This window comes from Dermacentor silvarum, chromosome 3 (genome assembly GCF_013339745.2).
Source record: "Dermacentor silvarum isolate Dsil-2018 chromosome 3, BIME_Dsil_1.4, whole genome shotgun sequence".
In the NCBI taxonomy this organism is placed as follows: domain Eukaryota; kingdom Metazoa; phylum Arthropoda; class Arachnida; order Ixodida; family Ixodidae; genus Dermacentor; species Dermacentor silvarum.
This window is the reverse complement of record NC_051156.1, coordinates 131733629-131745719: the sequence shown is the minus strand read 5'-3', so window position 1 is coordinate 131745719 and position 12091 is coordinate 131733629. Positions and strand designations below refer to the sequence as shown.

Here is a 12091-nt window from a genome sequence, read left to right as displayed (position 1 = left end):
GCCTAAGAAACGCAAATTATGGGATTGTACCAGATTTTTTTAGCTGTAACGTCTTCGATGAGCAAGGAATGACATTGTACGTAGAGTAATGCATGCGACAAAATGGAAATGTACATAATCGCCTTTAACAATAGCCACTCATAGGACTAGAAACATTGGCGTCGGCATGAGCGGAGAAAGCAGTGATGTTTTACTTTCCTTTAGAAATTCCTTGCGCTGATTTCCTATATCCGAACTCATCAGCCAGGCCAATGAGCAGTACATTAAAGACAGACTGCACAGTGCAGTGTTTCAAATTTTTTTAAAGCAGTGGTAGGAGCGCAGCATGTTTTTACCACGCTTTTGAGCAGTCTCGACAAAGTAGAGCAAGTAACGTTCTGGAGGGAAGTAGAAAAAAAAAACATGCCAGCACCAAACCGCATATCAGTCAGCCGCAGTTCAATTCAAGAGCCAGCACACACATCACACGTTCCAGAATTCATAATATATCGATTCGTACTTTTTGTGTAATATATCGCTGTAACTTGTGCACAGCTGTCAAGCTTTCGTCACAACTTATAGAACTAACGACAATTGGACGGGATAAGACACAATGAAATTAGTTTCTTTTAACCGTACTTACCGACATCACCAATAACTGCATTAGATTTTCATAACTTCCTGGCCATTTAGGTGTTACAGGCAGGAGTGAATTGACATGATGGTGATAAAATGTATTTATTGAATGATCGTTCGAAGGCCTATTATGTGGAATAGAAAGGGGAGAGGGGTAAGATTATTCAGAGCCCTCTTGAAGCTGCGCATCCTTAGCGAAACACAAGAGCGAGTCTAGAATGGCCCTGTCGGAATCCGCTGATCCATTTGCTGGCCTAATCAACTTCTCGTAGGACGACACTCGCACCGCCCTCAGGTGGGGGTCCCGCTGCTTAGGGTAGCACTGGCACTCCCAAAACAAATGGGCTACGGATGGTCGCGTGGCCACGCTAGAGCACTGCACGGGCCGATTTTCGCGTCCCGCGCCCGGCCCGGGCCCGTTTTTACATTGGGCGGCCCGCCCGAGCCCGATCAAAACTTTTATGGCGAGACCCGGGCCCGGCCCGGGCCCGGAAATAATCTACGTTACCCGCCCGGCCCGGCCCGCCACCCCTTTACCTTAAGCCCGAGCCCGACCCGAGCCCGGCTCGAAACCGGCCCGAACCCAGCCCGAGACCGAAAAATACATGTTTTTCAGAGTTGAGAAGCCCGAGAATAACTCGCAGAAAGCCCGAGCCCGGCCCGGGCCCGCGTCAAAAAACCCGAGCCCGGCCCGGGCCCGGGTCAAAAAGCACACGCCGTGCCCGAGCCCGGCCCGAGCCCGTGAAAAAACTGCTCTACCTGGCCCGGCCCGGCCCGGGCTTTCGGGTAAGCCCGAGCCCGTGCAGTGCTCTAGGCCACGCCACAGTCAGGGCACCTGTGCGGCTCCTGGGGTGCTTCTTGGTCCTCAGAGGCTGCCGATGGGACAGGTTCCTGCGACGGAAGGGAGTCATGAGAAGGGAAAAGGGACGTCTCTCCCGGCGTGGCTGGTACTGTCGGCACCGCTCCAGCACGTCCGGTGTGAGGACGAAGCCGGAACGGAGCCTATGCAGCAGCACCTGCCCCGACCCGGGAAGACCCGCAGGAAGTGGGCTTGGGTCTGGCGGGACACTCGCACGGAGTTCCCTCTTGCGTCGGTTGGCTGCTGCTCTCAATAGCTCTGCCTGAGTCATACGGTGGTCCTTTTGTCGTGGTGCTTGTTCTGGTGCTTAGGGTTTCTGGAGGATATCGGGAGACGACGCGGTTGGAAAGAAGGGCCCACGCCACCTCATAGCCTCTCTCATTTCCCTCGATGCTCTGGTGACCAGGGCTCTAATGAAGTGTTGCAGTGACCCCGCGGGCCTCCGCACGCCTGTAGTCGCCTGCTTGACTAGGAGTACTTCTGATGAGGCTGTGTGGCGAGACTTGCAAGCATGCAGCGCATATTGGGAGTCAGTGTATATATCGGTGTGTTTTGCCTGCGTGCTGCTTGAGACCTGGTCTATTGCCCAGTCTATCGAACGGAGTTCAAGGTCCACTAGGTCGTCGGCATCAACAGTTATGAAGGTAGAATGTGTCGCACAAGAACCTACTACGTGGTAGGCGACTACTCCGTCACTGGTGCGTGGGTCGAAAGCTGCGTCAGTGTAGACTTGTTCTTGGCTTGGTGGTGCGACATAAAAGGTGCTAGTTTACGTAAATAGTTCTTGCACAAGATTAATAATTAAAGCATGCCTGAAGGCAAAGAAGCGCTGTTGGATACGATGGCAGCAGGAACGTGGCTCCCGTCATACCTCGTGCTAAGCACATAGAAGCGAACCACTGGTGGGTCGAAAAATGTGGTACCGAACCTTTTAAGGAAAATCTGCAGATGAGAACCTATGAGCCGGAAGTGTCTACAGGGTGCATTGTAGACCCTTGCTGTTGTAAGAGATATGGTACGGAATATAAAAATTGCCAGCGTTCAACGTATTTTTCATGAAAGAGACACTCGCAAGGCATGATGAGTATTGTTACGAACAATGAAGCGCATGGAAAGCTTCTGAACTGATTCGAGTGTTACTGCAAATCAGTCTTTAGAGTCGCAAAAGACAAAGCCTTATTCAAGTTAGGAGCGAGCAATAGTTTCTTACAGTAGTTATAGTAGGATTTTATGAATGTTGGTACAAAAAAAATAATCAGTGCCATTCCACTCTTTGAAGGTGGATGACCAGCGAAGCTGTATATGTGGTGATTGATCGTTGCTTCGCTTAAACGTTCCAAGTTTGCGGGATCGGAGACACATAGACGGTTCGCATTTATTTCTCGTCGTGCTCCTGACGGGCTGCACGCCTACGCTGGCCCGCTCGTCGTCGGTGGTCTCCTTCCACCGCGCCCATTCCCTTTTCTGTTCACGCCGGCGTTCTAGGTAGATACGCTGTTCTTCTTCAGACCGCAGAACACGCGGCCTACTCATTTCACAGTCAGAGCAGAACTGAAGAAAAGAACAGACGTAGAACATGACGTCAGGAGACAGAAGACACTCAGATTGGTAGGCACTATTCTGAATACGCGAGATGACATACTGGTGTATGGTGTGAACGTAGACATGGCTGACGCTGGTGAAAGTGTAGTATCTGTTCTTTTCAGCTTAATATATGATAGTGGTTGTATTTGGACCGACGCTATTAAACTTATTTTTGCAAGTTGGCGTAGTACTTAACGTCTGGTGCACCATCGCCGCGGGTCGTCCCGGTATTTCACTGTCTTCGGTACCGGCCCACGGTTTTTGTTCTGTGGACATCGCTCCGCTGAAAACTAGCCATATACAGCTTCGCTGTAAAAGGACGCGACAGAGATAAGATAAGAGTCGGGTTTGCGTTATTAGTAATGATTTGTCCTTCTGTATTAAAAGATTGGTTACTTGAAATATCAACATCAAATACATATATGCGTTGCTATGGTGCTTATTGTATCTTAGCGGCAAGCCTAGTCACGTAGGTCAAACGCGGAGCACTCTAGTAGTGCAAGGCATGTGCAAGCGCGAGCTGCAGTGTCGAGAATTGCACTGCATCGATACTGTGCCCTACCTTTAGGAGCGTTCTCTTCCATACAAGAAGATATATACCGATATGGTAATATTATCTTGTGCGGTAGTGTTCAAGCGTATGCGGAAAAACGGAGAACCATTTTCCAGTTGGTGGGGACGGACGCGACTAATGTAGTGAACATTTTGCTGAGAGTGAGGTTAAAATGAGTGGTTAATCAGTTTTATACCCTATGGTATGCTGTTGACGTGTGGTGGATCATGTGGCACTCGGTTAGTAGCACTTCAGCCACTTTATACACACATACATGTCCTCCATAACTGAGGCGTTCCCGAGGTGCCCAATGTGGAGGCACAAAATCGCGCACGATGAAGAAAGCAAGGTGAAGTGCTGTAGTGGCAGGAACGGCTGCTGTCACAGCGTAGTGGGTGAAGTAATCAACACTGACGATGACCCATCGGCTCGCACAGCTGATGTACGGAATGGACCATAAAGGCTGATACTTACGTGCTTGAGAGGATGCTCTGTGAAAAGTGGAGGTTGAAGTCGAGAAGGCGTTTGCGCCATTGACATGCAGTGCAGGCAACAATGCACTTGTGGACAAAGCTGTATATACCGCGCCACTAAAAGTGCTGGTACAAACTCGCATATGCCTCCAGCCTGGTAACGCGAGATCTCTCAGGATCAGCATGAAAAATATCACAGACGCGACGGCTGACTACAAGAAGGCACTTCCAACTATCGGACATATCGTTGTGGCGGTATATTATGTTGTCTCGCATAGCGAATTGAGAGCATTGACGAAGGAATGCGTGGAAAGGAGAGATGGCAAGGAAAGCGGACATCTGATCAAGAATAGTAACAATCTACCAATAGTGTTCGCTCTGCTCCAAGGGCATATAATGAAGCATCCGCACCGACATATCTGTGTGATGTGCCGAGACAAACGCCGCGTCAGCGCTACCGGAAAGCCGTGAAGGGCGTCCGCGCCAGAGTGCTTGCGGCAAGATCTGTAGACAACTTGGATGTCGTTCTCAAGCCGCCGAAGTGCCAAAAGTGAAGGCTGCCCGGGGGATCCTTTAGGAACGACAACCAGCACAGCTCGTGATGGTCCATGGTGACGCAGAAAAGACGGCCATAGTGGCAGGGTCGGAACATCGCGAGATCCAGCGCAATGAGCAGGCATTCTTTTTTTGGTGACAGAATATTTGGTCTTTGCTTTCGTCCCTGTACTTCCGGGAGGAAATACAGGGACGTTCTTTCTCCGTAGGGCTGTACGGGGGCTGTACTTCCTAAGTATGGCTGGGCCATGGAGTTCTGCTGAGGGGCGTCATCAGTCTAGGTAGCCACCTGACTTGTGCGTGCGTCATTGGTGTTGTAACCTTAGTATGCTGGTGGCTCTCCAACCTTCTGACGAATGACTGCTGCATGGTCGAAGAGAAAAGTTGTACGGATATTTGGGTAAGCAGGAAGAGCTGGCGGACCACCCCTTCACGAATGAAGGCCTTAATTCCAGGCAGGAGAGGAACCTTTATTTACACAGCCCCGTCATCAGTCTACCCATATGGTTTTTTAACATAGCCTAGTATGGAACTAATAAAGAGCGCATTGTATATTTTGCTCCGATTGGTCTTTTCTGTTATTTTCACCGATTTGATTTACTTAAAATTAAATTCTCTACAGCAACCAACGATGCTATTGAAATTACATTAATGATCGAGATATTCAGGGGGGCTAGTTATTTCTCCTTATATAATGCATTCGTCAGCGGAAAGCCCTGCTTGAGACGACAGTTGGTCAGCACACCAGATTTTACTTGTTAGCGATGCGATGTAAGCATAGAAACGCGCTTAAGCGAAGTCCACGAAAAGGAGTGCGGAAACACATGGACTACGTGTGTGCCATGGTTCCTTTCACATATGTCTCTTAGGTGCGTTTCGATGCTTGCAATGCTCAACTAAATCGTCATACTAGCAGTAGTAATGCAGGTTGTCGTCATTACCAGTTACTTGGTTGGGGCGGAAGCCGAGAAACTCCATTTTACCAAATTATGGCCGACGTTAAGATTACTAAGTTTCAAGTTTGATTGCTACCTAAGAAGATGTGCAGATGGCGCGGCACTGACTCGTTTTCTACTTTTCGCGGAATATCTATGCAAGAGTTGAATTGGAGTTCGAGTATGTTGCCCACCTCAACTACAACCGTCTATTAGGCGCGCGGTTCAGTTTCGCTGCTGCGCATGCACGGCAACTTGTACGCGCTTGCTTCTGCGGCAAATTCATCACTGTATGGGCGATGTCCTGCACCGCAAAAGTCTAACCGCTAAAACAAAGTAGCGCCGGTGATTTTCCCAACTTAACCCGCTCACCGACGAAATCGCCGCACTTCATGTCTTATGCTCTCCAGAGCGATCCGCTGACGTTGTTAACTTGCGTTCATTACAGTGAGTATTGTCAGTGGAAGGCCGGGACCATATTGTTTCCCTGCCACGCAATAGATTTTTTCAATGTGACGAAGAGGTGCATTTCACCCAAGCGCATCCTCTTGTTCCTATTCAATGGCGGTTCAAACTCAAGTGGAGTGTTTGCAAGTTTCATGTAACAATAGCCACAGCTAGCACTCGCAATGGGAGCAACACGATTTAAGCCGCATGCTTTAACGAGCTAGAACATTCGACCGCTAAACGACGTGGATAGTCTGCTTATGAACCACAAACTTTCTTGTGTGTTTTCAGCTTGCAAGAGGCATTGAAATCACCACCATGGCATACCTTGGCGATTTAAGGGTACCATATTCGAATCAAAATGCCCAGCAAAAAGCAGCGGGGATGTACCAGGCCTGCCTTGCCTTTGCCAAGTCAGGCAGGACGGAGGTAAGCTTCAATCTTGTTTCAGTGGCAATGGGTAAAAATTATTTTTAGATCGTGAACACAATAGACGTAGTTAGATTCAAAGATGATTTGAGTGGACATTCACTGCCGGTACTACGTCGTCAAAACGAAACTACTTAGCACAACAGATTCGGATACATCCTAGCACTTACTATTGCGGCTCCAAATTAGCGCAGCAAAAATACTAGCATTGTAAATAAAGTTACATTCTTTCCTGGGTAGCAAGCCGTAAATACCACGGAGCAGTGGGAGTCACACTATCCAGCTCTGACCTGGAGGTGAAACTGGCACTTGTGGGTCAAGTTAGGTGGGCGACAGACCTCAGTGGGGCCTTGGACTTCGGACCCCACTCATAACGTACGGTTCCCATTTGCGCTTTCACTCTTTACAATAAAATTTTCAGTAAATAGAATAATTGGTTGAAAGGATGTGCCACGTTCACCGCCTTAGATATAAGCAGCGCTGGCTAACACAACCAGGGCTATTCGCAAACACAAGCGGCCAAGAAAGTGGACATCGAGTAACGGTGTGGTAGCGTAAGAATTTGTAAAGCAGCAAACGCGCAATGCCGAACACCTGCGTTTAGTGCCCACATGCGCAAAACTATCTCCTTTCATTTCCCGTCGTCTTATTATTTCTTCATTTCAAGCATGCATAACAATACCTTTCATTGAACTTCTTGTGACCTTATTTTATTGCATACTCTCAACAACAAATATTCCCATATCTTTGTAAGTAGTGATCGAAGGTTCACATTATAGTTATTGCAAAATGTAATATGGTAAAAAATATGCTCATTCAACACGCATGTCAGTGTTCGTATGAAGCGTATCTTTAGTGAAGCGGTTGAATAAATGTTATACAACTAACAACGATGTGCACAATTCAGTATACTTTCATCATGTGCCACGTGTTTTGTGATGCAATAATTGGATTGTTTTGCGCGCCAATGAACGCAACTTCTGCATTTCTTGTATTACAGTGCCACAGCCCACTCTAGCGGATAAGCCAAAAATTCACACCGGCCAAGAGTTTAAGTCAGGAAAAATCAATATATTGTAAAGGCGTTTATTAGGCACCATGCTTTTGGGCCGACCGCGAGTTTAGGGTTCGAGATCTCAGCAAGAGCGGCGTTCGACCCGTGTGAGATCGCGGCACTCTTTAGCAAGTCTTGCCATGCCAGAAATGAGCGCTTATTCAGATACATCCGCCCAGTACGGTAGAATTGTGTCGATGGTGTGCGACGGGTGCCGCCCGTACAGAAAAAAAATGGTGAAAAGCCAGTGGTGCTCTGAGTAGCAGTGCTATACACGTAAATTACAAAGGGCAGAATGGTGTCCCAATTAGAGCGGACGGAGGCGAAGTACATGGCAAACATGTCCCCTAGCGTACGGTTGAAGCGTTCTGTAAGGCCATTGGTTTGGGGGTGGTTCGCCGTAATTTTGCGATGAACAACCTGACACTCCTTGAGAATGGCTTCAGCTACTTCGGACCGGAAGACACGTCCGCGATCACTGAGCCGTTCCTGGGGTGGCCCATGTCGCAGGATGAATCGCGAAGCAGGAAGAAGGCAACATCACTCGCTGTAGCTGCCGGTAGGGCGGCTGTTTCGGCGTATCGCGTCAGGTGTTCGACTGCCACAATGGCCCAGCGATTTCCAGCCGACGTCAGGGGAGGGGGCCCATTCAAATCAATGCGGACGCGTCAAAATGGCCGTGTAGGGGAAGGTAAAGGTTTCAGACCGGCTGGCGAGAGGCGGGAAGAAGATTTCCGGTGCTGGTAATCGGAACAAAAGCGAACAAACTTGTTAACGTAGCTGCACATCCCGCGCCAGTAATACCACTGTTGAAGGCGCTGGTAAGTCTTGAAAACTCGCTGGTAAGTCTTGAGTGCGCACACTGTGGATTAGCATGAAAAGCTGCGCGTACTTTGGAACGCAGACTGTGGGGCCCCACTAACAACCACTGGCGCCCGTCGGGGTTTTAATTGCGTCGGTGCAGCAGGTTGTCCCGCATGGCAAAATGACGTGCTTGGCGACGCAACGTGCGAGTGCTTGGTTGTGCTGACGAACCAGAACGGTACTCTATAAGGGTGGCAAGCCAATGGTCCTTGTGCTGCTCAGAAGCGATGGTGTTAAAGTCGATGGAAGAAACAATAATCTCGGATAGAGAGGAGCAGGGATTCTCAGGCAAGGGAGAGGGCGTCGGCGTCAGAATGCTGGCATCCGTTGCGATACAGCACGTGGATATCGTACTCCTGCAGGTGAAGTGCCCATCGAGCAAGACGGCCCGAGGGGTCCTTCAAGGACGACAGCCAACATAGAGCATGGTGGTCTGTGACTTAGTCAAATGGACGGCCATATAAATAAGGCCAGAACTTAGTCAGAGGCCAGATGATGGCCAAGCAATCTTTTTCTATCACAGCATAATTTGTCTCAGCTTTCGTTAGCGTACGACTTGCATAAGCAACGACAGTACCTTGGCCAACTCTGCTGGCATCTGTATGCACCTCAGTAGGAGCTGTCGAGTCGTAGTGGTGCGGAATGGCCGGAGCCGTAAGCAGATGACGGAGCTATGTGAAGGCCCCGTCGCAATGGAATAACCACAAAGTGAGGGGCCCGTTGTGTGTAAGGCGCTTCGTCAGTGGTGAGATGATGGCGGCGAAATTGCGAATAAAGTGTGTGAAGTAAGAACAGATACCAATAAAACTGCGCAATTTTCGACGGTCGTTGGCTTGGGGAATTCGGCGATGGCCTGAACTTTGGCTGGATCTGGGAGTATCCCATCCTTGGAGACGACGTAACCGAAGATTGTCAGCTGCCGAGCTGCAAATCCGCACTTCTTTAGGTTTAGTTGTAGGCCGGCGTTTGTTAAGCACGTCAAAACACACTGTAGGCGTTAGCCTACTTCCAGGCTAAATCCGCAGCATTCGACTGCCAGAATCCAGATGCGAAAAATAGTTCGGCATTTTCCGTCCGTGAGGGTCATCGACGACGCCCTGACGGCATGAATTCGTGACGCGTAGTCACGTGATGCACCGTCCGTCCCGGAAAAGACGGATTTAGTCCGTCGTGTGGATCCACCATAAAGATAGCTAATATGCATATGCAGACGCAGTATGCGGCTGCATTCTATGGACATTACGTGCACTACGTGTGTTCCTGCATTTAGCCATGTTGGTCGATCACGTAGTTTCACTCAAATAGAACTAGGAGGAAGATATCGTTCCTGCGGTTACAAAAATGCCGATGTGGAGAAATGACCCACCGGCGGTTTTATTGCTGGGTGCATGGAACCAAGCAACTAAATTTTTTTTTGTTTTTTTACGAATGTTCCTTTTGTTTCTCATTTGTTGTTTGATGCATAAAACTGGAGATATTGGTTTGACTGCCATCGGTTGCAAGCTGTCTTTCCGTCCACTTGCCCTTTTTCTTAGAATTCCTACAGCAATACAACTTCAACGTATTTCCCCTGGGCTTACGTTGTATTTATGGTATGTTGGCTTCCTGCGGTCGCGAGCGACAAGAAGCCTGCGTTTCCCTTATTCTGGTTCATCGTATAGAACGTCTGAACAACGGCAGCCTTCGATACCTTCGGGCCGCATGCGAGTTTTCTTGTCGCCACGTGCCTGCTCGTGACGTTGACAAACTGCGCGACGCTTAGAATTAAGAGGACACGCCCATCCGCTGCAACAGCCATAATTGGTGCTGGCTAACACTGTTTGGGCCAGACCTGGTACAGATGCACCAATACGAAAGAAAATGGGCAAGTGCATAGATGTCGCCACAGTTGAGATGCTAGAGCCTGCCACACCTAATGGAGAAGGCGCGGATTAGGCATTACCTTTCTCGTTTTATTCAATTGCGTTCAAAAGCTTCCAATGGTGTCATTTATTCCGTTTTGCGTTTTCAAAGCTTGGAACGTGCAAACGCACAGTGATTTGCCCCTTTGGCTCTCAAGTGTGCCAGTTGAGTCCACAGCTGCTGTATTGACCAAGGTTATTGCTCTTTTAGGACATCCGAGTGTGGTATTGCCTTAGAGTTCCGCATTGAGAAAATTGTTCTGATTGAGGTTTCTTTGCATGATTTCTGGAAATGTGAGTCAAACAAATATACTCTCTTCCCACGTGTTAACAAGTTTAGCAACATGAGCAGTCTGCATTTTTGAAGATTCACAAGTACACGTGTCAGATAGTACTTGCCTGAAAGGTGAACGCGTGGGAGTGTGTGCTGGTGCCCGTTGGTATTAAGCTCCTGCTTGTTACCGTTTTCCTGATTTTATTACCTTTCCCAGTGCACGGTAAGCAAGAGCGATTAGCGTGGTCCAGCCATATATGCCACTTCACTTCTCATTTCTCAATACTACTCTTCATAGTGCTTGCAATTTTCAGCACCCAGCGACGTTCGGCGCTCGGTTCAGCTGAAATGTGCCAGTTTACGTTTACGCGAATGCGCTGCAGTATGCCTTGTTCGATCCCAAACTGGCAGCTAATGTGCAGGGGCGTTGCTTCTCTGACCTAAGATCGAAGGATGAAATTACCAGCGCTTGAGAGGTCTCTTCAATTCTTAAAGGCGTGTGATTGAGAGCTACCTGGTACGAATCCAACGGTGAAAAAAGAGCGCTAAATAAACACGGACAAGAGAGGAACACAAGACAAGCGCTGAGTGCCAACGATTTAACCGTAATAACCGCCTGCGTGAGTACGCTAATACAGTGATGACAAAAAGCGGGAGTAGGGAGTTTTAGTACAGCGGAAAAAAGCAAATGCAAGGATTTAGCGTTAGCGTTAGTGCTGCGTGCTGCAAACTGCGCATGCGCAGACCGTAAACGTAGCCAGAACTCTTACGTGCGTACGCTATTTGCGGAATATAGCGTTCAAAGCTAACGCACGCAAGGGATTCCGTACGTAGGGCAAGATGGCAGTGCCTGTTGAAGCGAGAGCCGTCCACTTCCGATCTATCGAGTCGTCGTCCTGCACTGTTCGGCTCATTCGTTCCCCACTAATGCTCGTGTTTGATTTAGATTTGTATGATGATGCTTCGACAGCGGCGTACAGGTGACAAATGGGCGTTGTTTTCGATATACGTTCTCGATTAGCGGCGGAGTAGGCTTAACGAGAGGGTTTGCTCATGTTTGCTGTATCCGCCTCGAGATGGCGCCCAAGTGCATTTTCGTTAGCGTTTTGCTCCGTTCCGCTATTCTAAAACACTACCTTGTACCGCGCAGTGCAGCCTTTATTTGGGTTAGCGTTGCGTCGCGCGCTAACGCTAACGTAAGCGTTTTCCGCTATACTAAAGCTGCCTAGTAATCTGGCCATCCACTGTGCAAAATGTGGCTGCTATCCGGTTTTTCAAGGGACACTTCTTCTGCGCCGGTACAGAGCCCAAGTAGCACGCGAGATATTCGAAGTGTTTGCCATCATGTGCAAAGCTGACGCATGCGTCAGAGCTTCTTCGATCGCTTTTACGAGTTTAGGCATCTCCGCCACTAATCTGATAATGTTTTAGTTTGACCTTTACAAGTACACTTCTTAATCACTTCACACAAGTGCGGTTGAAGTGCATGATAATTCGCCCTCCCCGCATCCCCCTTTTCTAAGGTATATTTGTACATCAGCACAATAA

At 48.7% G+C, this 12091-nt stretch overlaps 1 pseudogene; it reads left to right on the top strand.

The window, feature by feature from the left end:
• The first annotated feature begins 3139 nt into the window (after positions 1-3139).
• Positions 3140-3319, top strand: LOC119446911 (U2 spliceosomal RNA; annotated as a pseudogene).
• The last annotated feature ends 8772 nt before the right edge of the window (positions 3320-12091 follow it).